The sequence below is a fragment of the Trichomycterus rosablanca genome, unplaced genomic scaffold, assembly GCF_030014385.1.
Source record: "Trichomycterus rosablanca isolate fTriRos1 unplaced genomic scaffold, fTriRos1.hap1 scaffold_190, whole genome shotgun sequence".
Taxonomy (NCBI): domain Eukaryota; kingdom Metazoa; phylum Chordata; class Actinopteri; order Siluriformes; family Trichomycteridae; genus Trichomycterus; species Trichomycterus rosablanca.
In genome coordinates this window covers 68645-93602 of record NW_026947018.1, presented here as the reverse complement: position 1 = coordinate 93602, position 24958 = coordinate 68645, and the positions used below count along the sequence as shown (strand labels likewise).

Sequence of the window (24958 nt, the reverse complement as noted above, 5' to 3'; positions counted from 1 at the left end):
ACACGCGAGACAGATGGTACTGACTGAGCCCAACCCTGCTTGGCTTCTGAGATCGGACGAGATCAGGCGTTCCCAAGGTGGTTTGGCCGTAAGCGAAAGAAGCTGGATTTAAAGGCCTGTTATAGCTAGTCAGCCAGCTATCTGAGTGCTAGCCAGCTATCTGGGCTGGATTTACATTGGAAGGCCTTTTATAGATAGATAGATAGATAGATAGATAGATAGATAGATAGATAGATAGATAGATAGATAGATAGATAGATAGATAGATAGATAGATAGATAGATAGATAGATAGATAGATAGATAGATAGATAGATAGATAGATAGATAGATACTTTATTATGCTAGCTAACAGCTAAATGACACTTCATGAATGGGGCTGAAACCAAAAAATAAAAAGCTTACAGCACTCAGTATTCCCAGGCGGTCTCCCATCTAGGTACTGACTGAGCCCAACCCTGCTTGGCTTCTGAGATCGGACGAGATCAGGCGTTCCCAAGGTGGTTTGGCCGTAAGCGAAAGAAGCTGGATTTAAAGGCCTGTTATAGCTAGTCAGCCAGCTATCTGAGTGCTAGCCAGCTATCTGGGCTGGAATTACATTGGAAGGCCTTTTATAGATAGATAGATAGATAGATAGATAGATAGATAGATAGATAGATAGATAGATAGATAGATAGATAGATAGATAGATAGATAGATAGATAGATAGATAGATAGATAGATAGATAGATAGATAGATAGATAGATAGATAGATAGATAGATAGATAGATAGATAGATAGATAGATACTTTATTATGCTAGCTAACAGCTAAATGACACTTCATGAATGGGGCTGAAACCAAAAAATAAAAAGCTTACAGCACTCAGTATTCCCAGGCGGTCTCCCATCTAGGTACTGACTGAGCCCAACCCTGCTTGGCTTCTGAGATCGGACGAGATCAGGCGTTCCCAAGGTGGTTTGGCCGTAAGCGAAAGAAGCTGGATTTAAAGGCCTGTTATAGCTAGTCAGCCAGCTATCTGAGTGCTAGCCAGCTATCTGGGCTGGATTTACATTGGAAGGCCTTTTATAGATAGATAGATAGATAGATAGATAGATAGATAGATAGATAGATAGATAGATAGATAGATAGATAGATAGATAGATAGATAGATAGATAGATAGATAGATAGATAGATAGATAGATAGATACTTTATTATGCTAGCTAACAGCTAAATGACACTTCATGAATGGGGCTGAAACCAAAAAATAAAAAGCTTACAGCACTCAGTATTCCCAGGCGGTCTCCCATCTAGGTACTGACTGAGCCCAACCCTGCTTGGCTTCTGAGATCGGACGAGATCAGGCGTTCCCAAGGTGGTTTGGCCGTAAGCGAAAGAAGCTGGATTTAAAGGCCTGTTATAGCTAGTCAGCCAGCTATCTGAGTGCTAGCCAGCTATCTGGGCTGGATTTACATTGGAAGGCCTTTTATAGATAGATAGATAGATAGATAGATAGATAGATAGATAGATAGATAGATAGATAGATAGATAGATAGATAGATAGATAGATAGATAGATAGATAGATAGATAGATAGATAGATAGATAGATAGATAGATAGATAGATAGATAGATACTTTATTATGCTAGCTAACAGCTAAATGACACTTCATGAATGGGGCTGAAACCAAAAAATAAAAAGCTTACAGCACTCAGTATTCCCAGGCGGTCTCCCATCTAGGTACTGACTGAGCCCAACCCTGCTTGGCTTCTGAGATCGGACGAGATCAGGCGTTCCCAAGGTGGTTTGGCCGTAAGCGAAAGAAGCTGGATTTAAAGGCCTGTTATAGCTAGTCAGCCAGCTATCTGAGTGCTAGCCAGCTATCTGGGCTGGAATTACATTGGAAGGCCTTTTATAGATAGATAGATAGATAGATAGATAGATAGATAGATAGATAGATAGATAGATAGATAGATAGATAGATAGATAGATAGATAGATAGATAGATAGATAGATAGATAGATAGATAGATAGATAGATAGATACTTTATTATGCTAGCTAACAGCTAAATGACACTTCATGAATGGGGCTGAAACCAAAAAATAAAAAGCTTACAGCACTCAGTATTCCCAGGCGGTCTCCCATCTAGGTACTGACTGAGCCCAACCCTGCTTGGCTTCTGAGATCGGACGAGATCAGGCGTTCCCAAGGTGGTTTGGCCGTAAGCGAAAGAAGCTGGATTTAAAGGCCTGTTATAGCTAGTCAGCCAGCTATCTGAGTGCTAGCCAGCTATCTGGGCTGGATTTACATTGGAAGGCCTTTTATAGATAGATAGATAGATAGATAGATAGATAGATAGATAGATAGATAGATAGATAGATAGATAGATAGATAGATAGATAGATAGATAGATAGATAGATAGATAGATAGATAGATAGATAGATAGATAGATAGATAGATAGATAGATACTTTATTATGCTAGCTAACAGCTAAATGACACTTCATGAATGGGGCTGAAACCAAAAAATAAAAAGCTTACAGCACTCAGTATTCCCAGGCGGTCTCCCATCTAGGTACTGACTGAGCCCAACCCTGCTTGGCTTCTGAGATCGGACGAGATCAGGCGTTCCCAAGGTGGTTTGGCCGTAAGCGAAAGAAGCTGGATTTAAAGGCCTGTTATAGCTAGTCAGCCAGCTATCTGAGTGCTAGCCAGCTATCTGGGCTGGATTTACATTGGAAGGCCTTTTATAGATAGATAGATAGATAGATAGATAGATAGATAGATAGATAGATAGATAGATAGATAGATAGATAGATAGATAGATAGATAGATAGATAGATAGATAGATAGATAGATAGATAGATAGATAGATAGATAGATAGATAGATACTTTATTATGCTAGCTAACAGCTAAATGACACTTCATGAATGGGGCTGAAACCAAAAAATAAAAAGCTTACAGCACTCAGTATTCCCAGGCGGTCTCCCATCTAGGTACTGACTGAGCCCAACCCTGCTTGGCTTCTGAGATCGGACGAGATCAGGCGTTCCCAAGGTGGTTTGGCCGTAAGCGAAAGAAGCTGGATTTAAAGGCCTGTTATAGCTAGTCAGCCAGCTATCTGAGTGCTAGCCAGCTATCTGGGCTGGAATTACATTGGAAGGCCTTTTATAGATAGATAGATAGATAGATAGATAGATAGATAGATAGATAGATAGATAGATAGATAGATAGATAGATAGATAGATAGATAGATAGATAGATAGATAGATAGATAGATAGATAGATAGATAGATAGATAGATAGATAGATAGATAGATACTTTATTATGCTAGCTAACAGCTAAATGACACTTCATGAATGGGGCTGAAACCAAAAAATAAAAAGCTTACAGCACTCAGTATTCCCAGGCGGTCTCCCATCTAGGTACTGACTGAGCCCAACCCTGCTTGGCTTCTGAGATCGGACGAGATCAGGCGTTCCCAAGGTGGTTTGGCCGTAAGCGAAAGAAGCTGGATTTAAAGGCCTGTTATAGCTAGTCAGCCAGCTATCTGAGTGCTAGCCAGCTATCTGGGCTGGATTTACATTGGAAGGCCTTTTATAGATAGATAGATAGATAGATAGATAGATAGATAGATAGATAGATAGATAGATAGATAGATAGATAGATAGATAGATAGATAGATAGATAGATAGATAGATAGATAGATAGATAGATAGATAGATAGATAGATAGATAGATAGATAGATAGATAGATAGATAGATACTTTATTATGCTAGCTAACAGCTAAATGACACTTCATGAATGGGGCTGAAACCAAAAAATAAAAAGCTTACAGCACTCAGTATTCCCAGGCGGTCTCCCATCTAGGTACTGACTGAGCCCAACCCTGCTTGGCTTCTGAGATCGGACGAGATCAGGCGTTCCCAAGGTGGTTTGGCCGTAAGCGAAAGAAGCTGGATTTAAAGGCCTGTTATAGCTAGTCAGCCAGCTATCTGAGTGCTAGCCAGCTATCTGGGCTGGATTTACATTGGAAGGCCTTTTATAGATAGATAGATAGATAGATAGATAGATAGATAGATAGATAGATAGATAGATAGATAGATAGATAGATAGATAGATAGATAGATAGATAGATAGATAGATAGATAGATAGATAGATAGATAGATAGATAGATAGATAGATACTTTATTATGCTAGCTAACAGCTAAATGACACTTCATGAATGGGGCTGAAACCAAAAAATAAAAAGCTTACAGCACTCAGTATTCCCAGGCGGTCTCCCATCTAGGTACTGACTGAGCCCAACCCTGCTTGGCTTCTGAGATCGGACGAGATCAGGCGTTCCCAAGGTGGTTTGGCCGTAAGCGAAAGAAGCTGGATTTAAAGGCCTGTTATAGCTAGTCAGCCAGCTATCTGAGTGCTAGCCAGCTATCTGGGCTGGAATTACATTGGAAGGCCTTTTATAGATAGATAGATAGATAGATAGATAGATAGATAGATAGATAGATAGATAGATAGATAGATAGATAGATAGATAGATAGATAGATAGATAGATAGATAGATAGATAGATAGATAGATAGATAGATAGATAGATAGATACTTTATTATGCTAGCTAACAGCTAAATGACACTTCATGAATGGGGCTGAAACCAAAAAATAAAAAGCTTACAGCACTCAGTATTCCCAGGCGGTCTCCCATCTAGGTACTGACTGAGCCCAACCCTGCTTGGCTTCTGAGATCGGACGAGATCAGGCGTTCCCAAGGTGGTTTGGCCGTAAGCGAAAGAAGCTGGATTTAAAGGCCTGTTATAGCTAGTCAGCCAGCTATCTGAGTGCTAGCCAGCTATCTGGGCTGGATTTACATTGGAAGGCCTTTTATAGATAGATAGATAGATAGATAGATAGATAGATAGATAGATAGATAGATAGATAGATAGATAGATAGATAGATAGATAGATAGATAGATAGATAGATAGATAGATAGATAGATAGATAGATAGATAGATAGATAGATAGATAGATAGATAGATAGATACTTTATTATGCTAGCTAACAGCTAAATGACACTTCATGAATGGGGCTGAAACCAAAAAATAAAAAGCTTACAGCACTCAGTATTCCCAGGCGGTCTCCCATCTAGGTACTGACTGAGCCCAACCCTGCTTGGCTTCTGAGATCGGACGAGATCAGGCGTTCCCAAGGTGGTTTGGCCGTAAGCGAAAGAAGCTGGATTTAAAGGCCTGTTATAGCTAGTCAGCCAGCTATCTGAGTGCTAGCCAGCTATCTGGGCTGGATTTACATTGGAAGGCCTTTTATAGATAGATAGATAGATAGATAGATAGATAGATAGATAGATAGATAGATAGATAGATAGATAGATAGATAGATAGATAGATAGATAGATAGATAGATAGATAGATAGATAGATAGATAGATAGATAGATAGATAGATACTTTATTATGCTAGCTAACAGCTAAATGACACTTCATGAATGGGGCTGAAACCAAAAAATAAAAAGCTTACAGCACTCAGTATTCCCAGGCGGTCTCCCATCTAGGTACTGACTGAGCCCAACCCTGCTTGGCTTCTGAGATCGGACGAGATCAGGCGTTCCCAAGGTGGTTTGGCCGTAAGCGAAAGAAGCTGGATTTAAAGGCCTGTTATAGCTAGTCAGCCAGCTATCTGAGTGCTAGCCAGCTATCTGGGCTGGAATTACATTGGAAGGCCTTTTATAGATAGATAGATAGATAGATAGATAGATAGATAGATAGATAGATAGATAGATAGATAGATAGATAGATAGATAGATAGATAGATAGATAGATAGATAGATAGATAGATAGATAGATAGATAGATAGATAGATAGATAGATAGATAGATAGATACTTTATTATGCTAGCTAACAGCTAAATGACACTTCATGAATGGGGCTGAAACCAAAAAATAAAAAGCTTACAGCACTCAGTATTCCCAGGCGGTCTCCCATCTAGGTACTGACTGAGCCCAACCCTGCTTGGCTTCTGAGATCGGACGAGATCAGGCGTTCCCAAGGTGGTTTGGCCGTAAGCGAAAGAAGCTGGATTTAAAGGCCTGTTATAGCTAGTCAGCCAGCTATCTGAGTGCTAGCCAGCTATCTGGGCTGGATTTACATTGGAAGGCCTTTTATAGATAGATAGATAGATAGATAGATAGATAGATAGATAGATAGATAGATAGATAGATAGATAGATAGATAGATAGATAGATAGATAGATAGATAGATAGATAGATAGATAGATAGATAGATAGATAGATAGATAGATAGATACTTTATTATGCTAGCTAACAGCTAAATGACACTTCATGAATGGGGCTGAAACCAAAAAATAAAAAGCTTACAGCACTCAGTATTCCCAGGCGGTCTCCCATCTAGGTACTGACTGAGCCCAACCCTGCTTGGCTTCTGAGATCGGACGAGATCAGGCGTTCCCAAGGTGGTTTGGCCGTAAGCGAAAGAAGCTGGATTTAAAGGCCTGTTATAGCTAGTCAGCCAGCTATCTGAGTGCTAGCCAGCTATCTGGGCTGGAATTACATTGGAAGGCCTTTTATAGATAGATAGATAGATAGATAGATAGATAGATAGATAGATAGATAGATAGATAGATAGATAGATAGATAGATAGATAGATAGATAGATAGATAGATAGATAGATAGATAGATAGATAGATAGATAGATAGATAGATAGATAGATAGATAGATAGATAGATAGATAGATACTTTATTATGCTAGCTAACAGCTAAATGACACTTCATGAATGGGGCTGAAACCAAAAAATAAAAAGCTTACAGCACTCAGTATTCCCAGGCGGTCTCCCATCTAGGTACTGACTGAGCCCAACCCTGCTTGGCTTCTGAGATCGGACGAGATCAGGCGTTCCCAAGGTGGTTTGGCCGTAAGCGAAAGAAGCTGGATTTAAAGGCCTGTTATAGCTAGTCAGCCAGCTATCTGAGTGCTAGCCAGCTATCTGGGCTGGATTTACATTGGAAGGCCTTTTATAGATAGATAGATAGATAGATAGATAGATAGATAGATAGATAGATAGATAGATAGATAGATAGATAGATAGATAGATAGATAGATAGATAGATAGATAGATAGATAGATAGATAGATAGATAGATAGATAGATAGATAGATACTTTATTATGCTAGCTAACAGCTAAATGACACTTCATGAATGGGGCTGAAACCAAAAAATAAAAAGCTTACAGCACTCAGTATTCCCAGGCGGTCTCCCATCTAGGTACTGACTGAGCCCAACCCTGCTTGGCTTCTGAGATCGGACGAGATCAGGCGTTCCCAAGGTGGTTTGGCCGTAAGCGAAAGAAGCTGGATTTAAAGGCCTGTTATAGCTAGTCAGCCAGCTATCTGAGTGCTAGCCAGCTATCTGGGCTGGATTTACATTGGAAGGCCTTTTATAGATAGATAGATAGATAGATAGATAGATAGATAGATAGATAGATAGATAGATAGATAGATAGATAGATAGATAGATAGATAGATAGATAGATAGATAGATAGATAGATAGATAGATAGATAGATAGATAGATAGATAGATAGATACTTTATTATGCTAGCTAACAGCTAAATGACACTTCATGAATGGGGCTGAAACCAAAAAATAAAAAGCTTACAGCACTCAGTATTCCCAGGCGGTCTCCCATCTAGGTACTGACTGAGCCCAACCCTGCTTGGCTTCTGAGATCGGACGAGATCAGGCGTTCCCAAGGTGGTTTGGCCGTAAGCGAAAGAAGCTGGATTTAAAGGCCTGTTATAGCTAGTCAGCCAGCTATCTGAGTGCTAGCCAGCTATCTGGGCTGGAATTACATTGGAAGGCCTTTTATAGATAGATAGATAGATAGATAGATAGATAGATAGATAGATAGATAGATAGATAGATAGATAGATAGATAGATAGATAGATAGATAGATAGATAGATAGATAGATAGATAGATAGATAGATAGATAGATAGATAGATAGATAGATAGATAGATAGATAGATACTTTATTATGCTAGCTAACAGCTAAATGACACTTCATGAATGGGGCTGAAACCAAAAAATAAAAAGCTTACAGCACTCAGTATTCCCAGGCGGTCTCCCATCTAGGTACTGACTGAGCCCAACCCTGCTTGGCTTCTGAGATCGGACGAGATCAGGCGTTCCCAAGGTGGTTTGGCCGTAAGCGAAAGAAGCTGGATTTAAAGGCCTGTTATAGCTAGTCAGCCAGCTATCTGAGTGCTAGCCAGCTATCTGGGCTGGATTTACATTGGAAGGCCTTTTATAGATAGATAGATAGATAGATAGATAGATAGATAGATAGATAGATAGATAGATAGATAGATAGATAGATAGATAGATAGATAGATAGATAGATAGATAGATAGATAGATAGATAGATAGATAGATAGATAGATAGATAGATAGATAGATAGATAGATAGATAGATAGATACTTTATTATGCTAGCTAACAGCTAAATGACACTTCATGAATGGGGCTGAAACCAAAAAATAAAAAGCTTACAGCACTCAGTATTCCCAGGCGGTCTCCCATCTAGGTACTGACTGAGCCCAACCCTGCTTGGCTTCTGAGATCGGACGAGATCAGGCGTTCCCAAGGTGGTTTGGCCGTAAAAGAAAGAAGCTGGATTTAAAGGCCTGTTATAGCTAGTCAGCCAGCTATCTGAGTGCTAGCCAGCTATCTGGGCTGGATTTACATTGGAAGGCCTTTTATAGATAGATAGATAGATAGATAGATAGATAGATAGATAGATAGATAGATAGATAGATAGATAGATAGATAGATAGATAGATAGATAGATAGATAGATAGATAGATAGATAGATAGATAGATAGATAGATAGATAGATAGATAGATAGATACTTTATTATGCTAGCTAACAGCTAAATGACACTTCATGAATGGGGCTGAAACCAAAAAATAAAAAGCTTACAGCACTCAGTATTCCCAGGCGGTCTCCCATCTAGGTACTGACTGAGCCCAACCCTGCTTGGCTTCTGAGATCGGACGAGATCAGGCGTTCCCAAGGTGGTTTGGCCGTAAGCGAAAGAAGCTGGATTTAAAGGCCTGTTATAGCTAGTCAGCCAGCTATCTGAGTGCTAGCCAGCTATCTGGGCTGGAATTACATTGGAAGGCCTTTTATAGATAGATAGATAGATAGATAGATAGATAGATAGATAGATAGATAGATAGATAGATAGATAGATAGATAGATAGATAGATAGATAGATAGATAGATAGATAGATAGATAGATAGATAGATAGATACTTTATTATGCTAGCTAACAGCTAAATGACACTTCATGAATGGGGCTGAAACCAAAAAATAAAAAGCTTACAGCACTCAGTATTCCCAGGCGGTCTCCCATCTAGGTACTGACTGAGCCCAACCCTGCTTGGCTTCTGAGATCGGACGAGATCAGGCGTTCCCAAGGTGGTTTGGCCGTAAGCGAAAGAAGCTGGATTTAAAGGCCTGTTATAGCTAGTCAGCCAGCTATCTGAGTGCTAGCCAGCTATCTGGGCTGGATTTACATTGGAAGGCCTTTTATAGATAGATAGATAGATAGATAGATAGATAGATAGATAGATAGATAGATAGATAGATAGATAGATAGATAGATAGATAGATAGATAGATAGATAGATAGATAGATAGATAGATAGATAGATAGATAGATAGATAGATAGATAGATAGATAGATACTTTATTATGCTAGCTAACAGCTAAATGACACTTCATGAATGGGGCTGAAACCAAAAAATAAAAAGCTTACAGCACTCAGTATTCCCAGGCGGTCTCCCATCTAGGTACTGACTGAGCCCAACCCTGCTTGGCTTCTGAGATCGGACGAGATCAGGCGTTCCCAAGGTGGTTTGGCCGTAAGCGAAAGAAGCTGGATTTAAAGGCCTGTTATAGCTAGTCAGCCAGCTATCTGAGTGCTAGCCAGCTATCTGGGCTGGATTTACATTGGAAGGCCTTTTATAGATAGATAGATAGATAGATAGATAGATAGATAGATAGATAGATAGATAGATAGATAGATAGATAGATAGATAGATAGATAGATAGATAGATAGATAGATAGATAGATAGATAGATAGATAGATAGATAGATAGATAGATAGATACTTTATTATGCTAGCTAACAGCTAAATGACACTTCATGAATGGGGCTGAAACCAAAAAATAAAAAGCTTACAGCACTCAGTATTCCCAGGCGGTCTCCCATCTAGGTACTGACTGAGCCCAACCCTGCTTGGCTTCTGAGATCGGACGAGATCAGGCGTTCCCAAGGTGGTTTGGCCGTAAGCGAAAGAAGCTGGATTTAAAGGCCTGTTATAGCTAGTCAGCCAGCTATCTGAGTGCTAGCCAGCTATCTGGGCTGGAATTACATTGGAAGGCCTTTTATAGATAGATAGATAGATAGATAGATAGATAGATAGATAGATAGATAGATAGATAGATAGATAGATAGATAGATAGATAGATAGATAGATAGATAGATAGATAGATAGATAGATAGATAGATAGATAGATAGATAGATAGATAGATACTTTATTATGCTAGCTAACAGCTAAATGACACTTCATGAATGGGGCTGAAACCAAAAAATAAAAAGCTTACAGCACTCAGTATTCCCAGGCGGTCTCCCATCTAGGTACTGACTGAGCCCAACCCTGCTTGGCTTCTGAGATCGGACGAGATCATGCGTTCCCAAGGTGGTTTGGCCGTAAGCGAAAGAAGCTGGATTTAAAGGCCTGTTATAGCTAGTCAGCCAGCTATCTGAGTGCTAGCCAGCTATCTGGGCTGGATTTACATTGGAAGGCCTTTTATAGATAGATAGATAGATAGATAGATAGATAGATAGATAGATAGATAGATAGATAGATAGATAGATAGATAGATAGATAGATAGATAGATAGATAGATAGATAGATAGATAGATAGATAGATAGATAGATAGATAGATACTTTATTATGCTAGCTAACAGCTAAATGACACTTCATGAATGGGGCTGAAACCAAAAAATAAAAAGCTTACAGCACTCAGTATTCCCAGGCGGTCTCCCATCTAGGTACTGACTGAGCCCAACCCTGCTTGGCTTCTGAGATCGGACGAGATCAGGCGTTCCCAAGGTGGTTTGGCCGTAAGCGAAAGAAGCTGGATTTAAAGGCCTGTTATAGCTAGTCAGCCAGCTATCTGAGTGCTAGCCAGCTATCTGGGCTGGATTTACATTGGAAGGCCTTTTATAGATAGATAGATAGATAGATAGATAGATAGATAGATAGATAGATAGATAGATAGATAGATAGATAGATAGATAGATAGATAGATAGATAGATAGATAGATAGATAGATAGATAGATAGATAGATAGATAGATACTTTATTATGCTAGCTAACAGCTAAATGACACTTCATGAATGGGGCTGAAACCAAAAAATAAAAAGCTTACAGCACTCAGTATTCCCAGGCGGTCTCCCATCTAGGTACTGACTGAGCCCAACCCTGCTTGGCTTCTGAGATCGGACGAGATCAGGCGTTCCCAAGGTGGTTTGGCCGTAAGCGAAAGAAGCTGGATTTAAAGGCCTGTTATAGCTAGTCAGCCAGCTATCTGAGTGCTAGCCAGCTATCTGGGCTGGAATTACATTGGAAGGCCTTTTATAGATAGATAGATAGATAGATAGATAGATAGATAGATAGATAGATAGATAGATAGATAGATAGATAGATAGATAGATAGATAGATAGATAGATAGATAGATAGATAGATAGATAGATAGATAGATAGATAGATAGATAGATAGATAGATAGATAGATAGATACTTTATTATGCTAGCTAACAGCTAAATGACACTTCATGAATGGGGCTGAAACCAAAAAATAAAAAGCTTACAGCACTCAGTATTCCCAGGCGGTCTCCCATCTAGGTACTGACTGAGCCCAACCCTGCTTGGCTTCTGAGATCGGACGAGATCAGGCGTTCCCAAGGTGGTTTGGCCGTAAGCGAAAGAAGCTGGATTTAAAGGCCTGTTATAGCTAGTCAGCCAGCTATCTGAGTGCTAGCCAGCTATCTGGGCTGGATTTACATTGGAAGGCCTTTTATAGATAGATAGATAGATAGATAGATAGATAGATAGATAGATAGATAGATAGATAGATAGATAGATAGATAGATAGATAGATAGATAGATAGATAGATAGATAGATAGATAGATAGATAGATAGATAGATAGATACTTTATTATGCTAGCTAACAGCTAAATGACACTTCATGAATGGGGCTGAAACCAAAAAATAAAAAGCTTACAGCACTCAGTATTCCCAGGCGGTCTCCCATCTAGGTACTGACTGAGCCCAACCCTGCTTGGCTTCTGAGATCGGACGAGATCAGGCGTTCCCAAGGTGGTTTGGCCGTAAGCGAAAGAAGCTGGATTTAAAGGCCTGTTATAGCTAGTCAGCCAGCTATCTGAGTGCTAGCCAGCTATCTGGGCTGGAATTACATTGGAAGGCCTTTTATAGATAGATAGATAGATAGATAGATAGATAGATAGATAGATAGATAGATAGATAGATAGATAGATAGATAGATAGATAGATAGATAGATAGATAGATAGATAGATAGATAGATAGATAGATAGATAGATAGATAGATAGATAGATAGATACTTTATTATGCTAGCTAACAGCTAAATGACACTTCATGAATGGGGCTGAAACCAAAAAATAAAAAGCTTACAGCACTCAGTATTCCCAGGCGGTCTCCCATCTAGGTACTGACTGAGCCCAACCCTGCTTGGCTTCTGAGATCGGACGAGATCAGGCGTTCCCAAGGTGGTTTGGCCGTAAGCGAAAGAAGCTGGATTTAAAGGCCTGTTATAGCTAGTCAGCCAGCTATCTGAGTGCTAGCCAGCTATCTGGGCTGGATTTACATTGGAAGGCCTTTTATAGATAGATAGATAGATAGATAGATAGATAGATAGATAGATAGATAGATAGATAGATAGATAGATAGATAGATAGATAGATAGATAGATAGATAGATAGATAGATAGATAGATAGATAGATAGATAGATAGATAGATAGATACTTTATTATGCTAGCTAACAGCTAAATGACACTTCATGAATGGGGCTGAAACCAAAAAATAAAAAGCTTACAGCACTCAGTATTCCCAGGCGGTCTCCCATCTAGGTACTGACTGAGCCCAACCCTGCTTGGCTTCTGAGATCGGACGAGATCAGGCGTTCCCAAGGTGGTTTGGCCGTAAGCGAAAGAAGCTGGATTTAAAGGCCTGTTATAGCTAGTCAGCCAGCTATCTGAGTGCTAGCCAGCTATCTGGGCTGGATTTACATTGGAAGGCCTTTTATAGATAGATAGATAGATAGATAGATAGATAGATAGATAGATAGATAGATAGATAGATAGATAGATAGATAGATAGATAGATAGATAGATAGATAGATAGATAGATAGATAGATAGATAGATACTTTATTATGCTAGCTAACAGCTAAATGACACTTCATGAATGGGGCTGAAACCAAAAAATAAAAAGCTTACAGCACTCAGTATTCCCAGGCGGTCTCCCATCTAGGTACTGACTGAGCCCAACCCTGCTTGGCTTCTGAGATCGGACGAGATCAGGCGTTCCCAAGGTGGTTTGGCCGTAAGCGAAAGAAGCTGGATTTAAAGGCCTGTTATAGCTAGTCAGCCAGCTATCTGAGTGCTAGCCAGCTATCTGGGCTGGATTTACATTGGAAGGCCTTTTATAGATAGATAGATAGATAGATAGATAGATAGATAGATAGATAGATAGATAGATAGATAGATAGATAGATAGATAGATAGATAGATAGATAGATAGATAGATAGATAGATAGATAGATAGATAGATACTTTATTATGCTAGCTAACAGCTAAATGACACTTCATGAATGGGGCTGAAACCAAAAAATAAAAAGCTTACAGCACTCAGTATTCCCAGGCGGTCTCCCATCTAGGTACTGACTGAGCCCAACCCTGCTTGGCTTCTGAGATCGGACGAGATCAGGCGTTCCCAAGGTGGTTTGGCCGTAAGCGAAAGAAGCTGGATTTAAAGGCCTGTTATAGCTAGTCAGCCAGCTATCTGAGTGCTAGCCAGCTATCTGGGCTGGATTTACATTGGAAGGCCTTTTATAGATAGATAGATAGATAGATAGATAGATAGATAGATAGATAGATAGATAGATAGATAGATAGATAGATAGATAGATAGATAGATAGATAGATAGATAGATAGATAGATAGATAGATAGATAGATAGATAGATAGATAGATAGATAGATAGATAGATAGATAGATAGATAGATACTTTATTATGCTAGCTAACAGCTAAATGACACTTCATGAATGGGGCTGAAACCAAAAAATAAAAAGCTTACAGCACTCAGTATTCCCAGGCGGTCTCCCATCTAGGTACTGACTGAGCCCAACCCTGCTTGGCTTCTGAGATCGGACGAGATCAGGCATTCCCAAGGTGGTTTGGCCGTAAGCGAAAGAAGCTGGATTTAAAGGCCTGTTATAGCTAGTCAGCCAGCTATCTGAGTGCTAGCCAGCTATCTGGGCTGGATTTACATTGGAAGGCCTTTTATAGATAGATAGATAGATAGATGGATAGATAGATAGATAGATAGATAGATAGATAGATAGATAGATAGATAGATAGATAGATAGATAGATAGATAGATAGATAGATAGATAGATAGATAGATAGATAGATACTTTATTATGCTAGCTAACAGCTAAATGACACTTCATGAATGGGGCTGAAACCAAAAAATAAAAAGCTTACAGCACTCAGTATTCCCAGGCGGTCTCCCATCTAGGTACTGACTGAGCCCAACCCTGCTTGGCTTCTGAGATCGGACGAGATCAGGCGTTCCCAAGGTGGTTTGGCCGTAAGCGAAAGAAGCTGGATTTAAAGGCCTGTTATAGCTAGTCAGCCAGCTATCTGAGTGCTAGCCAGCTATCTGGGCTGGAATTACATTGGAAGGCCTTTTATAGATAGATAGATAGATAGATAGATAGATAGATAGATAGATAGATAGATAGATAGATAGATAGATAGATAGATAGATAGATAGATAGATAGATAGATAGATAGATAGATAGATAGATAGATAGATAGATAGATAGATAGATAGATAGATAGATAGATACTTTATTATGCTAGCTAACAGCTAAATGACACTTCATGAATGGGGCTGAAACCAAAAAATAAAAAGCTTACAGCACTCAGTATTCCCAGGCGGTCTCCCATCTAGGTATTGACTGAGCCCAACCCTGCTTGGCTTCTGAGATCGGACGAGATCAGGCGTTCCCAAGGTGGTTTGGCCGTAAGCGAAAGAAGCTGGATTTAAAGGCCTGTTATAGCTAGTCAGCCAGCTATCTGAGTGCTAGCCAGCTATCTGGGCTGGATTTACATTGGAAGGCCTTTTATAGATAGATAGATAGATAGATAGATAGATAGATAGATAGATAGATAGATAGATAGATAGATAGATAGATAGATAGATAGATAGATAGATAGATAGATAGATAGATAGATAGATAGATAGATAGATAGATAGATAGATAGATAGATAGATACTTTATTATGCTAGCTAACAGCTAAATGACACTTCATGAATGGGGCTGAAACCAAAAAATAAAAAGCTTACAGCACTCAGTATTCCCAGGCGGTCTCCCATCTAGGTACTGACTGAGCCCAACCCTGCTTGGCTTCTGAGATCGGACGAGATCAGGCGTTCCCAAGGTGGTTTGGCCGTAAGCGAAAGAAGCTGGATTTAAAGGCCTGTTATAGCTAGTCAGCCAGCTATCTGAGTGCTAGCCAGCTATCTGGGCTGGATTTACATTGGAAGGCCTTTTATAGATAGATAGATAGATAGATAGATAGATAGATAGATAGATAGATAGATAGATAGATAGATAGATAGATAGATAGATAGATAGATAGATAGATAGATAGATAGATAGATAGATAGATAGATAGATAGATAGATAGATAGATAGATAGATAGATACTTTATTATGCTAGCTAACAGCTAAATGACACTTCATGAATGGGGCTGAAACCAAAAAATAAAAAGCTTACAGCACTCAGTATTCCCAGGCGGTCTCCCATCTAGGTACTGACTGAGCCCAACCCTGCTTGGCTTCTGAGATCGGACGAGATCAGGCGTTCCCAAGGTGGTTTGGCCGTAAGCGAAAGAAGCTGGATTTAAAGGCCTGTTATAGCTAGTCAGCCAGCTATCTGAGTGCTAGCCAGCTATCTGGGCTGGAATTACATTGGAAGGCCTTTTATAGATAGATAGATAGATAGATAGATAGATAGATAGATAGATAGATAGATAGATAGATAGATAGATAGATAGATAGATAGATAGATAGATAGATAGATAGATAGATAGATAGATAGATAGATAGATAGATAGATAGATAGATAGATAGATAGATACTTTATTATGCTAGCTAACAGCTAAATGACACTTCATGAATGGGGCTGAAACCAAAAAATAAAAAGCTTACAGCACTCAGTATTCCCAGGCGGTCTCCCATCTAGGTACTGACTGAGCCCAACCCTGCTTGGCTTCTGAGATCGGACGAGATCAGGCGTTCCCAAGGTGGTTTGGCCGTAAGCGAAAGAAGCTGGATTTAAAGGCCTGTTATAGCTAGTCAGCCAGCTATCTGAGTGCTAGCCAGCTATCTGGGCTGGATTTACATTGGAAGGCCTTTTATAGATAGATAGATAGATAGATAGATAGATAGATAGATAGATAGATAGATAGATAGATAGATAGATAGATAGATAGATAGATAGATAGATAGATAGATAGATAGATAGATAGATAGATAGATAGATAGATAGATAGATAGATAGATAGATAGATACTTTATTATGCTAGCTAACAGCTAAATGACACTTCATGAATGGGGCTGAAACCAAAAAATAAAAAGCTTACAGCACTCAGTATTCCCAGGCGGTCTCCCATCTAGGTACTGACTGAGCCCAACCCTGCTTGGCTTCTGAGATCGGACGAGATCAGGCGTTCCCAAGGTGGTTTGGCCGTAAGCGAAAGAAGCTGGATTTAAAGGCCTGTTATAGCTAGTCAGCCAGCTATCTGAGTGCTAGCCAGCTATCTGGGCTGGATTTACATTGGAAGGCCTTTTATAGATAGATAGATAGATAGATAGATAGATAGATAGATAGATAGATAGATAGATAGATAGATAGATAGATAGATAGATAGATAGATAGATAGATAGATAGATAGATAGATAGATAGATAGATAGATAGATAGATAGATAGATAGATAGATAGATAGATAGATAGATACTTTATTATGCTAGCTAACAGCTAAATGACACTTCATGAATGGGGCTGAAACCAAAAAATAAAAAGCTTACAGCACTCAGTATTCCCAGGCGGTCTCCCATCTAGGTACTGACTGAGCCCAACCCTGCTTGGCTTCTGAGATCGGACGAGATCAGGCGTTCCCAAGGTGGTTTGGCCGTAAGCGAAAGAAGCTGGATTTAAAGGCCTGTTATAGCTAGTCAGCCAGCTATCTGAGTGCTAGCCAGCTATCTGGGCTGGATTTACATTGGAAGGCCTTTTATAGATAGATAGATAGATAGATAGATAGATAGATAGATAGATAGATAGATAGATAGATAGATAGATAGATAGATAGATAGATAGATAGATAGATAGATAGATAGATAGATAGATAGATAGATAGATAGATAGATAGATAGATACTTTATTATGCTAGCTAACAGCTAAATGACACTTCATGAATGGGGCTGAAACCAAAAAATAAAAAGCTTACAGCACTCAGTATTCCCAGGCGGTCTCCCATCTAGGTACTGACTGAGCCCAACCCTGCTTGGCTTCTGAGATCGGACGAGATCAGGCGTTCCCAAGGTGGTTTGGCCGTAAGCGAAAGAAGCTGGATTTAAAGGCCTGTTATAGCTAGTCAGCCAGCTATCTGAGTGCTAGCCAGCTATCTGGGCTGGATTTACATTGGAAGGCCTTTTATAGATAGATAGATAGATAGATAGATAGATAGATAGATAGATAGATAGATAGATAGATAGATAGATAGATAGATAGATAGATAGATAGATAGATAGATAGATAGATAGATAGATAGATAGATAGATAGATAGATAGATAGATAGATACTTTATTATGCTAGCTAACAGCTAAATGACACTTCATGAATGGGGCTGAAACCAAAAAATAAAAAGCTTACAGCACTCAGTATTCCCAGGCGGTCTCCCATCTAGGTACTGACTGAGCCCAACCCTGCTTGGCTTCTGAGATCGGACGAGATCAGGCGTTCCCAAGGTGGTTTGGCCGTAAGCGAAAGAAGCTGGATTTAAAGGCCTGTTATAGCTAGTCAGCCAGCTATCTGAGTGCTAGCCAGCTATCTGGGCTGGATTTACATTGGAAGGCCTTTTATAGATAGATAGATAGATAGATAGATAGATAGATAGATAGATAGATAGATAGATAGATAGATAGATAGATAGATAGATAGATAGATAGATAGATAGATAGATAGATAGATAGATAGATAGATAGATAGATAGATAGATAGATAGATAGATAGATACTTTATTATGCTAGCTAACAGCTAAATGACACTTCATGAATGGGGCTGAAACCAAAAAATAAAAAGCTTACAGCACTCAGTATTCCCAGGCGGTCTCCCATCTAGGTACTGACTGAGCCCAACCCTGCTTGGCTTCTGAGATCGGACGAGATCAGGCATTCCCAAGGTGGTTTGGCCGTAAGCGAAAGAAGCTGGATTTAAAGGCCTGTTATAGCTAGTCAGCCAGCTATCTGAGTGCTAGCCAGCTATCTGGGCTGGATTTACATTGGAAGGCCTTTTATAGATAGATAGATAGATAGATGGATAGATAGATAGATAGATAGATAGATAGATAGATAGATAGATAGATAGATAGATAGATAGATAGATAGATAGATAGATAGATAGATAGATAGATAGATAGATAGATACTTTATTATGCTAGCTAACAGCTAAATGACACTTCATGAATGGGGCTGAAACCAAAAAATAAAAAGCTTACAGCACTCAGTATTCCCAGGCGGTCTCCCATCTAGGTACTGACTGAGCCCAACCCTGCTTGGCTTCTGAGATCGGACGAGATCAGGCGTTCCCAAGGTGGTTTGGCCGTAAGCGAAAGAAGCTGGATTTAAAGGCCTGTTATAGCTAGTCAGCCAGCTATCTGAGTGCTAGCCAGCTATCTGGGCTGGATTTACATTGGAAGGCCTTTTATAGATAGATAGATAGATAGATAGATAGATAGATAGATAGATAGATAGATAGATAGATAGATAGATAGATAGATAGATAGATAGATAGATAGATAGATAGATAGATAGATAGATAGATAGATAGATAGATAGATAGATAGATAGATAGATACTTTATTATGCTAGCTAACAGCTAAATGACACTTCATGAATGGGGCTGAAACCAAAAAATAAAAAGCTTACAGCACTCAGTATTCCCAGGCGGTCTCCCATCTAGGTACTGACTGAGCCCAACCCTGCTTGGCTTCTGAGATCGGACGAGATCAGGCGTTCCCAAGGTGGTTTGGCCATAAGCGAAAGAAGCTGGATTTAAAGGCCTGTTATAGCTAGTCAGCCAGCTATCTGAGTGCTAGCCAGCTATCTGGGCTGGATTTACATTGGAAGGCCTTTTATAGATAGATAGATAGATAGATAGATAGATAGATAGATAGATAGATAGATAGATAGATAGATAGATAGATAGATAGATAGATAGATAGATAGATAGATAGATAGATAGATAGATAGATAGATAGATAGATAGATAGATACTTTATTATGCTAGCTAACAGCTAAATGACACTTCATGAATGGGGCTGAAACCAAAAAATAAAAAGCTTACAGCACTCAGTATTCCCAGGCGGTCTCCCATCTAGGTACTGACTGAGCCCAACCCTGCTTGGCTTCTGAGATCGGACGAGATCAGGCGTTCCCAAGGTGGTTTGGCCGTAAGCGAAAGAAGCTGGATTTAAAGGCCTGTTATAGCTAGTCAGCCAGCTATCTGAGTGCTAGCCAGCTATCTGGGCTGGATTTACATTGGAAGGCCTTTTATAGATAGATAGATAGATAGATAGATAGATAGATAGATAGATAGATAGATAGATAGATAGATAGATAGATAGATAGATAGATAGATAGATAGATAGATAGATAGATAGATAGATAGATAGATAGATAGATAGATAGATAGATAGATACTTTATTATGCTAGCTAACAGCTAAATGACACTTCATGAATGGGGCTGAAACCAAAAAATAAAAAGCTTACAGCACTCAGTATTCCCAGGCGGTCTCCCATCTAGGTACTGACTGAGCCCAACCCTGCTTGGCTTCTGAGATCGGACGAGATCAGGCATTCCCAAGGTGGTTTGGCCGTAAGCGAAAGAAGCTGGATTTAAAGGCCTGTTATAGCTAGTCAGCCAGCTATCTGAGTGCTAGCCAGCTATCTGGGCTGGATTTACATTGGAAGGCCTTTTATAGATAGATAGATAGATAGATGGATAGATAGATAGATAGATAGATAGATAGATAGATAGATAGATAGATAGATAGATAGATAGATAGATAGATAGATAGATAGATAGATAGATAGATAGATAGATAGATAGATAGATACTTTATTATGCTAGCTAACAGCTAAATGACACTTCATGAATGGGGCTGAAACCAAAAAATAAAAAGCTTACAGCACTCAGTATTCCCAGGCGGTCTCCCATCTAGGTACTGACTGAGCCCAACCCTGCTTGGCTTCTGAGATCGGACGAGATCAGGCGTTCCCAAGGTGGTTTGGCCGTAAGCGAAAGAAGCTGGATTTAAAGGCCTGTTATAGCTAGTCAGCCAGCTATCTGAGTGCTAGCCAGCTATCTGGGCTGGATTTACATTGGAAGGCCTTTTATAGATAGATAGATAGATAGATAGATAGATAGATAGATAGATAGATAGATAGATAGATAGATAGATAGATAGATAGATAGATAGATAGATAGATAGATAGATAGATAGATAGATAGATAGATAGATAGATAGATAGATAGATAGATAGATAGATACTTTATTATGCTAGCTAACAGCTAAATGACACTTCATGAATGGGGCTGAAACCAAAAAATAAAAAGCTTACAGCACTCAGTATTCCCAGGCGGTCTCCCATCTAGGTACTGACTGAGCCCAACCCTGCTTGGCTTCTGAGATCGGACGAGATCAGGCGTTCCCAAGGTGGTTTGGCCATAAGCGAAAGAAGCTGGATTTAAAGGCCTGTTATAGCTAGTCAGCCAGCTATCTGAGTGCTAGCCAGCTATCTGGGCTGGATTTACATTGGAAGGCCTTTTATAGATAGATAGATAGATAGATAGATAGATAGATAGATAGATAGATAGATAGATAGATAGATAGATAGATAGATAGATAGATAGATAGATAGATAGATAGATAGATAGATAGATAGATAGATAGATAGATAGATAGATAGATAGATACTTTATTATGCTAGCTAACAGCTAAATGACACTTCATGAATGGGGCTGAAACCAAAAAATAAAAAGCTTACAGCACTCAGTATTCCCAGGCGGTCTCCCATCTAGGTACTGACTGAGCCCAACCCTGCTTGGCTTCTGAGATCGGACGAGATCAGGCGTTCCCAAGGTGGTTTGGCCGTAAGCGAAAGAAGCTGGATTTAAAGGCCTGTTATAGCTAGTCAGCCAGCTATCTGAGTGCTAGCCAGCTATCTGGGCTGGATTTACATTGGAAGGCCTTTTATAGATAGATAGATAGATAGATAGATAGATAGATAGATAGATAGATAGATAGATAGATAGATAGATAGATAGATAGATAGATAGATAGATAGATAGATAGATAGATAGATAGATAGATAGATAGATAGATAGATACTTTATTATGCTAGCTAACAGCTAAATGACACTTCATGAATGGGGCTGAAACCAAAAAATAAAAAGCTTACAGCACTCAGTATTCCCAGGCGGTCTCCCATCTAGGTACTGACTGAGCCCAACCCTGCTTGGCTTCTGAGATCGGACGAGATCAGGCGTTCCCAAGGTGGTTTGGCCGTAAGCGAAAGAAGCTGGATTTAAAGGCCTGTTATAGCTAGTCAGCCAGCTATCTGAGTGCTAGCCAGCTATCTGGGCTGGAATTACATTGGAAGGCCTTTTATAGATAGATAGATAGATAGATAGATAGATAGATAGATAGATAGATAGATAGATAGATAGATAGATAGATAGATAGATAGATAGATAGATAGATAGATAGATAGATAGATAGATAGATAGATAGATAGATAGATAGATACTTTATTATGCTAGCTAACAGCTAAATGACACTTCATGAATGGGGCTGAAACCAAAAAATAAAAAGCTTACAGCACTCAGTATTCCCAGGCGGTCTCCCATCTAGGTACTGACTGAGCCCAACCCTGCTTGGCTTCTGAGATCGGACGAGATCAGGCGTTCCCAAGGTGGTTTGGCCGTAAGCGAAAGAAGCTGGATTTAAAGGCCTGTTATAGCTAGTCAGCCAGCTATCTGAGTGCTAGCCAGCTATCTGGGCTGGATTTACATTGGAAGGCCTTTTATAGATAGATAGATAGATAGATAGATAGATAGATAGATAGATAGATAGATAGATAGATAGATAGATAGATAGATAGATAGATAGATAGATAGATAGATAGATAGATAGATAGATAGATAGATAGATAGATAGATAGATAGATAGATAGATACTTTATTATGCTAGCTAACAGCTAAATGACACTTCATGAATGGGGCTGAAACCAAAAAATAAAAAGCTTACAGCACTCAGTATTCCCAGGCGGTCTCCCATCTAGGTACTGACTGAGCCCAACCCTGCTTGGCTTCTGAGATCGGACGAGATCAGGCATTCCCAAGGTGGTTTGGCCGTAAGCGAAAGAAGCTGGATTTAAAGGCCTGTTATAGCTAGTCAGCCAGCTATCTGAGTGCTAGCCAGCTATCTGGGCTGGATTTACATTGGAAGGCCTTTTATAGATAGATAGATAGATAGATGGATAGATAGATAGATAGATAGATAGATAGATAGATAGATAGATAGATAGATAGATAGATAGATAGATAGATAGATAGATAGATAGATAGATAGATAGATAGATAGATAGATAGATAGATACTTTATTATGCTAGCTAACAGCTAAATGACACTTCATGAATGGGGCTGAAACCAAAAAATAAAAAGCTTACAGCACTCAGTATTCCCAGGCGGTCTCCCATCTAGGTACTGACTGAGCCCAACCCTGCTTGGCTTCTGAGATCGGACGAGATCAGGCGTTCCCAAGGTGGTTTGGCCGTAAGCGAAAGAAGCTGGATTTAAAGGCCTGTTATAGCTAGTCAGCCAGCTATCTGAGTGCTAGCCAGCTATCTGGGCTGGATTTACATTGGAAGGCCTTTTATAGATAGATAGATAGATAGATAGATAGATAGATAGATAGATAGATAGATAGATAGATAGATAGATAGATAGATAGATAGATAGATAGATAGATAGATAGATAGATAGATAGATAGATAGATAGATAGATAGATAGATAGATAGATAGATAGATACTTTATTATGCTAGCTAACAGCTAAATGACACTTCATGAATGGGGCTGAAACCAAAAAATAAAAAGCTTACAGCACTCAGTATTCCCAGGCGGTCTCCCATCTAGGTACTGACTGAGCCCAACCCTGCTTGGCTTCTGAGATCGGACGAGATCAGGCGTTCCCAAGGTGGTTTGGCCGTAAGCGAAAGAAGCTGGATTTAAAGGCCTGTTATAGCTAGTCAGCCAGCTATCTGAGTGCTAGCCAGCTATCTGGGCTGGATTTACATTGGAAGGCCTTTTATAGATAGATAGATAGATAGATAGATAGATAGATAGATAGATAGATAGATAGATAGATAGATAGATAGATAGATAGATAGATAGATAGATAGATAGATAGATAGATAGATAGATAGATAGATAGATAGATAGATAGATAGATAGATAGATAGATACTTTATTATGCTAGCTAACAGCTAAATGACACTTCATGAATGGGGCTGAAACCAAAAAATAAAAAGCTTACAGCACTCAGTATTCCCAGGCAGTCTCCCATCTAGGTACTGACTGAGCCCAACCCTGCTTGGCTTCTGAGATCGGACGAGATCAGGCGTTCCCAAGGTGGTTTGGCCGTAAGCGAAAGAAGCTGGATTTAAAGGCCTGTTATAGCTAGTCAGCCAGCTATCTGAGTGCTAGCCAGCTATCTGGGCTGGAATTACATTGGAAGGCCTTTTATAGATAGATAGATAGATAGATAGATAGATAGATAGATAGATAGATAGATAGATAGATAGATAGATAGATAGATAGATAGATAGATAGATAGATAGATAGATAGATAGATAGATAGATAGATAGATAGATAGATAGATACTTTATTATGCTAGCTAACAGCTAAATGACACTTCATGAATGGGGCTGAAACCAAAAAATAAAAAGCTTACAGCACTCAGTATTCCCAGGCGGTCTCCCATCTAGGTACTGACTGAGCCCAACCCTGCTTGGCTTCTGAGATCGGACGAGATCAGGCGTTCCCAAGGTGGTTTGGCCGTAAGCGAAAGAAGCTGGATTTAAAGGCCTGTTATAGCTAGTCAGCCAGCTATCTGAGTGCTAGCCAGCTATCTGGGCTGGATTTACATTGGAAGGCCTTTTATAGATAGATAGATAGATAGATAG

General features: G+C 39.5%; 58 non-coding genes across 58 annotated transcripts; all 58 read right to left on the bottom strand.

Annotated features, from left to right (window-relative positions):
- Positions 1 to 397: 397 nt before the first annotated feature.
- LOC134306364 (5S ribosomal RNA) lies at positions 398 to 516 on the bottom strand. Its single transcript, XR_010009154.1, has one exon. It is a non-coding gene; the product is annotated as a 5S ribosomal RNA (ribosomal RNA).
- A 335-nt stretch (positions 517 to 851) lies between these two features.
- Positions 852 to 970, bottom strand: LOC134306363 (5S ribosomal RNA). The gene has a single exon (XR_010009153.1). It is a non-coding gene; the product is annotated as a 5S ribosomal RNA (ribosomal RNA).
- A 283-nt stretch (positions 971 to 1253) lies between these two features.
- Positions 1254 to 1372, bottom strand: LOC134306362 (5S ribosomal RNA). The gene has a single exon (XR_010009152.1). It is a non-coding gene; the product is annotated as a 5S ribosomal RNA (ribosomal RNA).
- A 307-nt stretch (positions 1373 to 1679) lies between these two features.
- LOC134306361 (5S ribosomal RNA) lies at positions 1680 to 1798 on the bottom strand. The gene has a single exon (XR_010009151.1). It is a non-coding gene; the product is annotated as a 5S ribosomal RNA (ribosomal RNA).
- Positions 1799 to 2089: 291 nt separating this feature from the next.
- On the bottom strand, positions 2090 to 2208 carry LOC134306360 (5S ribosomal RNA). The gene has a single exon (XR_010009150.1). It is a non-coding gene; the product is annotated as a 5S ribosomal RNA (ribosomal RNA).
- Positions 2209 to 2515: 307 nt separating this feature from the next.
- Positions 2516 to 2634, bottom strand: LOC134306359 (5S ribosomal RNA). The gene has a single exon (XR_010009149.1). It is a non-coding gene; the product is annotated as a 5S ribosomal RNA (ribosomal RNA).
- Positions 2635 to 2937: 303 nt separating this feature from the next.
- On the bottom strand, positions 2938 to 3056 carry LOC134306358 (5S ribosomal RNA). Its single transcript, XR_010009148.1, has one exon. It is a non-coding gene; the product is annotated as a 5S ribosomal RNA (ribosomal RNA).
- A 311-nt stretch (positions 3057 to 3367) lies between these two features.
- Positions 3368 to 3486, bottom strand: LOC134306357 (5S ribosomal RNA). The gene has a single exon (XR_010009147.1). It is a non-coding gene; the product is annotated as a 5S ribosomal RNA (ribosomal RNA).
- Positions 3487 to 3813: 327 nt separating this feature from the next.
- Positions 3814 to 3932, bottom strand: LOC134306356 (5S ribosomal RNA). The gene has a single exon (XR_010009146.1). It is a non-coding gene; the product is annotated as a 5S ribosomal RNA (ribosomal RNA).
- Positions 3933 to 4235: 303 nt separating this feature from the next.
- Positions 4236 to 4354, bottom strand: LOC134306354 (5S ribosomal RNA). The gene has a single exon (XR_010009144.1). It is a non-coding gene; the product is annotated as a 5S ribosomal RNA (ribosomal RNA).
- A 299-nt stretch (positions 4355 to 4653) lies between these two features.
- LOC134306352 (5S ribosomal RNA) lies at positions 4654 to 4772 on the bottom strand. Its single transcript, XR_010009143.1, has one exon. It is a non-coding gene; the product is annotated as a 5S ribosomal RNA (ribosomal RNA).
- A 319-nt stretch (positions 4773 to 5091) lies between these two features.
- On the bottom strand, positions 5092 to 5210 carry LOC134306351 (5S ribosomal RNA). Its single transcript, XR_010009142.1, has one exon. It is a non-coding gene; the product is annotated as a 5S ribosomal RNA (ribosomal RNA).
- Positions 5211 to 5509: 299 nt separating this feature from the next.
- LOC134306350 (5S ribosomal RNA) lies at positions 5510 to 5628 on the bottom strand. The gene has a single exon (XR_010009141.1). It is a non-coding gene; the product is annotated as a 5S ribosomal RNA (ribosomal RNA).
- A 315-nt stretch (positions 5629 to 5943) lies between these two features.
- LOC134306349 (5S ribosomal RNA) lies at positions 5944 to 6062 on the bottom strand. The gene has a single exon (XR_010009140.1). It is a non-coding gene; the product is annotated as a 5S ribosomal RNA (ribosomal RNA).
- Positions 6063 to 6365: 303 nt separating this feature from the next.
- Positions 6366 to 6484, bottom strand: LOC134306347 (5S ribosomal RNA). The gene has a single exon (XR_010009138.1). It is a non-coding gene; the product is annotated as a 5S ribosomal RNA (ribosomal RNA).
- Positions 6485 to 6815: 331 nt separating this feature from the next.
- LOC134306346 (5S ribosomal RNA) lies at positions 6816 to 6934 on the bottom strand. The gene has a single exon (XR_010009137.1). It is a non-coding gene; the product is annotated as a 5S ribosomal RNA (ribosomal RNA).
- Positions 6935 to 7237: 303 nt separating this feature from the next.
- On the bottom strand, positions 7238 to 7356 carry LOC134306345 (5S ribosomal RNA). Its single transcript, XR_010009136.1, has one exon. It is a non-coding gene; the product is annotated as a 5S ribosomal RNA (ribosomal RNA).
- Positions 7357 to 7663: 307 nt separating this feature from the next.
- LOC134306344 (5S ribosomal RNA) lies at positions 7664 to 7782 on the bottom strand. Its single transcript, XR_010009135.1, has one exon. It is a non-coding gene; the product is annotated as a 5S ribosomal RNA (ribosomal RNA).
- Positions 7783 to 8105: 323 nt separating this feature from the next.
- On the bottom strand, positions 8106 to 8224 carry LOC134306343 (5S ribosomal RNA). The gene has a single exon (XR_010009134.1). It is a non-coding gene; the product is annotated as a 5S ribosomal RNA (ribosomal RNA).
- Positions 8225 to 8555: 331 nt separating this feature from the next.
- On the bottom strand, positions 8556 to 8674 carry LOC134306409 (5S ribosomal RNA). The gene has a single exon (XR_010009195.1). It is a non-coding gene; the product is annotated as a 5S ribosomal RNA (ribosomal RNA).
- Positions 8675 to 8985: 311 nt separating this feature from the next.
- On the bottom strand, positions 8986 to 9104 carry LOC134306341 (5S ribosomal RNA). The gene has a single exon (XR_010009132.1). It is a non-coding gene; the product is annotated as a 5S ribosomal RNA (ribosomal RNA).
- A 287-nt stretch (positions 9105 to 9391) lies between these two features.
- LOC134306340 (5S ribosomal RNA) lies at positions 9392 to 9510 on the bottom strand. The gene has a single exon (XR_010009131.1). It is a non-coding gene; the product is annotated as a 5S ribosomal RNA (ribosomal RNA).
- A 315-nt stretch (positions 9511 to 9825) lies between these two features.
- Positions 9826 to 9944, bottom strand: LOC134306339 (5S ribosomal RNA). Its single transcript, XR_010009130.1, has one exon. It is a non-coding gene; the product is annotated as a 5S ribosomal RNA (ribosomal RNA).
- Positions 9945 to 10251: 307 nt separating this feature from the next.
- Positions 10252 to 10370, bottom strand: LOC134306338 (5S ribosomal RNA). Its single transcript, XR_010009129.1, has one exon. It is a non-coding gene; the product is annotated as a 5S ribosomal RNA (ribosomal RNA).
- Positions 10371 to 10677: 307 nt separating this feature from the next.
- Positions 10678 to 10796, bottom strand: LOC134306410 (5S ribosomal RNA). Its single transcript, XR_010009196.1, has one exon. It is a non-coding gene; the product is annotated as a 5S ribosomal RNA (ribosomal RNA).
- Positions 10797 to 11095: 299 nt separating this feature from the next.
- On the bottom strand, positions 11096 to 11214 carry LOC134306337 (5S ribosomal RNA). Its single transcript, XR_010009128.1, has one exon. It is a non-coding gene; the product is annotated as a 5S ribosomal RNA (ribosomal RNA).
- Positions 11215 to 11509: 295 nt separating this feature from the next.
- Positions 11510 to 11628, bottom strand: LOC134306336 (5S ribosomal RNA). The gene has a single exon (XR_010009127.1). It is a non-coding gene; the product is annotated as a 5S ribosomal RNA (ribosomal RNA).
- A 323-nt stretch (positions 11629 to 11951) lies between these two features.
- Positions 11952 to 12070, bottom strand: LOC134306335 (5S ribosomal RNA). The gene has a single exon (XR_010009126.1). It is a non-coding gene; the product is annotated as a 5S ribosomal RNA (ribosomal RNA).
- Positions 12071 to 12365: 295 nt separating this feature from the next.
- Positions 12366 to 12484, bottom strand: LOC134306334 (5S ribosomal RNA). Its single transcript, XR_010009125.1, has one exon. It is a non-coding gene; the product is annotated as a 5S ribosomal RNA (ribosomal RNA).
- A 311-nt stretch (positions 12485 to 12795) lies between these two features.
- Positions 12796 to 12914, bottom strand: LOC134306333 (5S ribosomal RNA). Its single transcript, XR_010009124.1, has one exon. It is a non-coding gene; the product is annotated as a 5S ribosomal RNA (ribosomal RNA).
- Positions 12915 to 13217: 303 nt separating this feature from the next.
- Positions 13218 to 13336, bottom strand: LOC134306332 (5S ribosomal RNA). Its single transcript, XR_010009123.1, has one exon. It is a non-coding gene; the product is annotated as a 5S ribosomal RNA (ribosomal RNA).
- A 283-nt stretch (positions 13337 to 13619) lies between these two features.
- LOC134306330 (5S ribosomal RNA) lies at positions 13620 to 13738 on the bottom strand. Its single transcript, XR_010009121.1, has one exon. It is a non-coding gene; the product is annotated as a 5S ribosomal RNA (ribosomal RNA).
- Positions 13739 to 14025: 287 nt separating this feature from the next.
- LOC134306329 (5S ribosomal RNA) lies at positions 14026 to 14144 on the bottom strand. Its single transcript, XR_010009120.1, has one exon. It is a non-coding gene; the product is annotated as a 5S ribosomal RNA (ribosomal RNA).
- A 335-nt stretch (positions 14145 to 14479) lies between these two features.
- LOC134306400 (5S ribosomal RNA) lies at positions 14480 to 14598 on the bottom strand. Its single transcript, XR_010009187.1, has one exon. It is a non-coding gene; the product is annotated as a 5S ribosomal RNA (ribosomal RNA).
- Positions 14599 to 14889: 291 nt separating this feature from the next.
- On the bottom strand, positions 14890 to 15008 carry LOC134306328 (5S ribosomal RNA). Its single transcript, XR_010009119.1, has one exon. It is a non-coding gene; the product is annotated as a 5S ribosomal RNA (ribosomal RNA).
- Positions 15009 to 15327: 319 nt separating this feature from the next.
- LOC134306408 (5S ribosomal RNA) lies at positions 15328 to 15446 on the bottom strand. The gene has a single exon (XR_010009194.1). It is a non-coding gene; the product is annotated as a 5S ribosomal RNA (ribosomal RNA).
- A 311-nt stretch (positions 15447 to 15757) lies between these two features.
- LOC134306326 (5S ribosomal RNA) lies at positions 15758 to 15876 on the bottom strand. Its single transcript, XR_010009118.1, has one exon. It is a non-coding gene; the product is annotated as a 5S ribosomal RNA (ribosomal RNA).
- Positions 15877 to 16191: 315 nt separating this feature from the next.
- Positions 16192 to 16310, bottom strand: LOC134306325 (5S ribosomal RNA). The gene has a single exon (XR_010009117.1). It is a non-coding gene; the product is annotated as a 5S ribosomal RNA (ribosomal RNA).
- A 315-nt stretch (positions 16311 to 16625) lies between these two features.
- On the bottom strand, positions 16626 to 16744 carry LOC134306324 (5S ribosomal RNA). The gene has a single exon (XR_010009116.1). It is a non-coding gene; the product is annotated as a 5S ribosomal RNA (ribosomal RNA).
- Positions 16745 to 17059: 315 nt separating this feature from the next.
- LOC134306323 (5S ribosomal RNA) lies at positions 17060 to 17178 on the bottom strand. Its single transcript, XR_010009115.1, has one exon. It is a non-coding gene; the product is annotated as a 5S ribosomal RNA (ribosomal RNA).
- Positions 17179 to 17505: 327 nt separating this feature from the next.
- Positions 17506 to 17624, bottom strand: LOC134306322 (5S ribosomal RNA). The gene has a single exon (XR_010009114.1). It is a non-coding gene; the product is annotated as a 5S ribosomal RNA (ribosomal RNA).
- A 303-nt stretch (positions 17625 to 17927) lies between these two features.
- LOC134306321 (5S ribosomal RNA) lies at positions 17928 to 18046 on the bottom strand. Its single transcript, XR_010009113.1, has one exon. It is a non-coding gene; the product is annotated as a 5S ribosomal RNA (ribosomal RNA).
- A 307-nt stretch (positions 18047 to 18353) lies between these two features.
- Positions 18354 to 18472, bottom strand: LOC134306320 (5S ribosomal RNA). Its single transcript, XR_010009112.1, has one exon. It is a non-coding gene; the product is annotated as a 5S ribosomal RNA (ribosomal RNA).
- A 315-nt stretch (positions 18473 to 18787) lies between these two features.
- LOC134306399 (5S ribosomal RNA) lies at positions 18788 to 18906 on the bottom strand. The gene has a single exon (XR_010009186.1). It is a non-coding gene; the product is annotated as a 5S ribosomal RNA (ribosomal RNA).
- A 291-nt stretch (positions 18907 to 19197) lies between these two features.
- Positions 19198 to 19316, bottom strand: LOC134306318 (5S ribosomal RNA). Its single transcript, XR_010009110.1, has one exon. It is a non-coding gene; the product is annotated as a 5S ribosomal RNA (ribosomal RNA).
- Positions 19317 to 19627: 311 nt separating this feature from the next.
- On the bottom strand, positions 19628 to 19746 carry LOC134306394 (5S ribosomal RNA). Its single transcript, XR_010009181.1, has one exon. It is a non-coding gene; the product is annotated as a 5S ribosomal RNA (ribosomal RNA).
- Positions 19747 to 20045: 299 nt separating this feature from the next.
- Positions 20046 to 20164, bottom strand: LOC134306317 (5S ribosomal RNA). The gene has a single exon (XR_010009109.1). It is a non-coding gene; the product is annotated as a 5S ribosomal RNA (ribosomal RNA).
- Positions 20165 to 20471: 307 nt separating this feature from the next.
- On the bottom strand, positions 20472 to 20590 carry LOC134306398 (5S ribosomal RNA). The gene has a single exon (XR_010009185.1). It is a non-coding gene; the product is annotated as a 5S ribosomal RNA (ribosomal RNA).
- A 299-nt stretch (positions 20591 to 20889) lies between these two features.
- LOC134306316 (5S ribosomal RNA) lies at positions 20890 to 21008 on the bottom strand. Its single transcript, XR_010009108.1, has one exon. It is a non-coding gene; the product is annotated as a 5S ribosomal RNA (ribosomal RNA).
- Positions 21009 to 21323: 315 nt separating this feature from the next.
- Positions 21324 to 21442, bottom strand: LOC134306393 (5S ribosomal RNA). The gene has a single exon (XR_010009180.1). It is a non-coding gene; the product is annotated as a 5S ribosomal RNA (ribosomal RNA).
- Positions 21443 to 21749: 307 nt separating this feature from the next.
- LOC134306315 (5S ribosomal RNA) lies at positions 21750 to 21868 on the bottom strand. Its single transcript, XR_010009107.1, has one exon. It is a non-coding gene; the product is annotated as a 5S ribosomal RNA (ribosomal RNA).
- A 295-nt stretch (positions 21869 to 22163) lies between these two features.
- On the bottom strand, positions 22164 to 22282 carry LOC134306314 (5S ribosomal RNA). The gene has a single exon (XR_010009106.1). It is a non-coding gene; the product is annotated as a 5S ribosomal RNA (ribosomal RNA).
- Positions 22283 to 22581: 299 nt separating this feature from the next.
- On the bottom strand, positions 22582 to 22700 carry LOC134306313 (5S ribosomal RNA). Its single transcript, XR_010009105.1, has one exon. It is a non-coding gene; the product is annotated as a 5S ribosomal RNA (ribosomal RNA).
- A 311-nt stretch (positions 22701 to 23011) lies between these two features.
- LOC134306397 (5S ribosomal RNA) lies at positions 23012 to 23130 on the bottom strand. Its single transcript, XR_010009184.1, has one exon. It is a non-coding gene; the product is annotated as a 5S ribosomal RNA (ribosomal RNA).
- A 303-nt stretch (positions 23131 to 23433) lies between these two features.
- Positions 23434 to 23552, bottom strand: LOC134306312 (5S ribosomal RNA). The gene has a single exon (XR_010009104.1). It is a non-coding gene; the product is annotated as a 5S ribosomal RNA (ribosomal RNA).
- A 315-nt stretch (positions 23553 to 23867) lies between these two features.
- LOC134306310 (5S ribosomal RNA) lies at positions 23868 to 23986 on the bottom strand. Its single transcript, XR_010009103.1, has one exon. It is a non-coding gene; the product is annotated as a 5S ribosomal RNA (ribosomal RNA).
- A 315-nt stretch (positions 23987 to 24301) lies between these two features.
- LOC134306401 (5S ribosomal RNA) lies at positions 24302 to 24420 on the bottom strand. Its single transcript, XR_010009188.1, has one exon. It is a non-coding gene; the product is annotated as a 5S ribosomal RNA (ribosomal RNA).
- Positions 24421 to 24719: 299 nt separating this feature from the next.
- On the bottom strand, positions 24720 to 24838 carry LOC134306309 (5S ribosomal RNA). The gene has a single exon (XR_010009102.1). It is a non-coding gene; the product is annotated as a 5S ribosomal RNA (ribosomal RNA).
- Between the last annotated feature and the right edge of the window lie 120 nt (positions 24839 to 24958).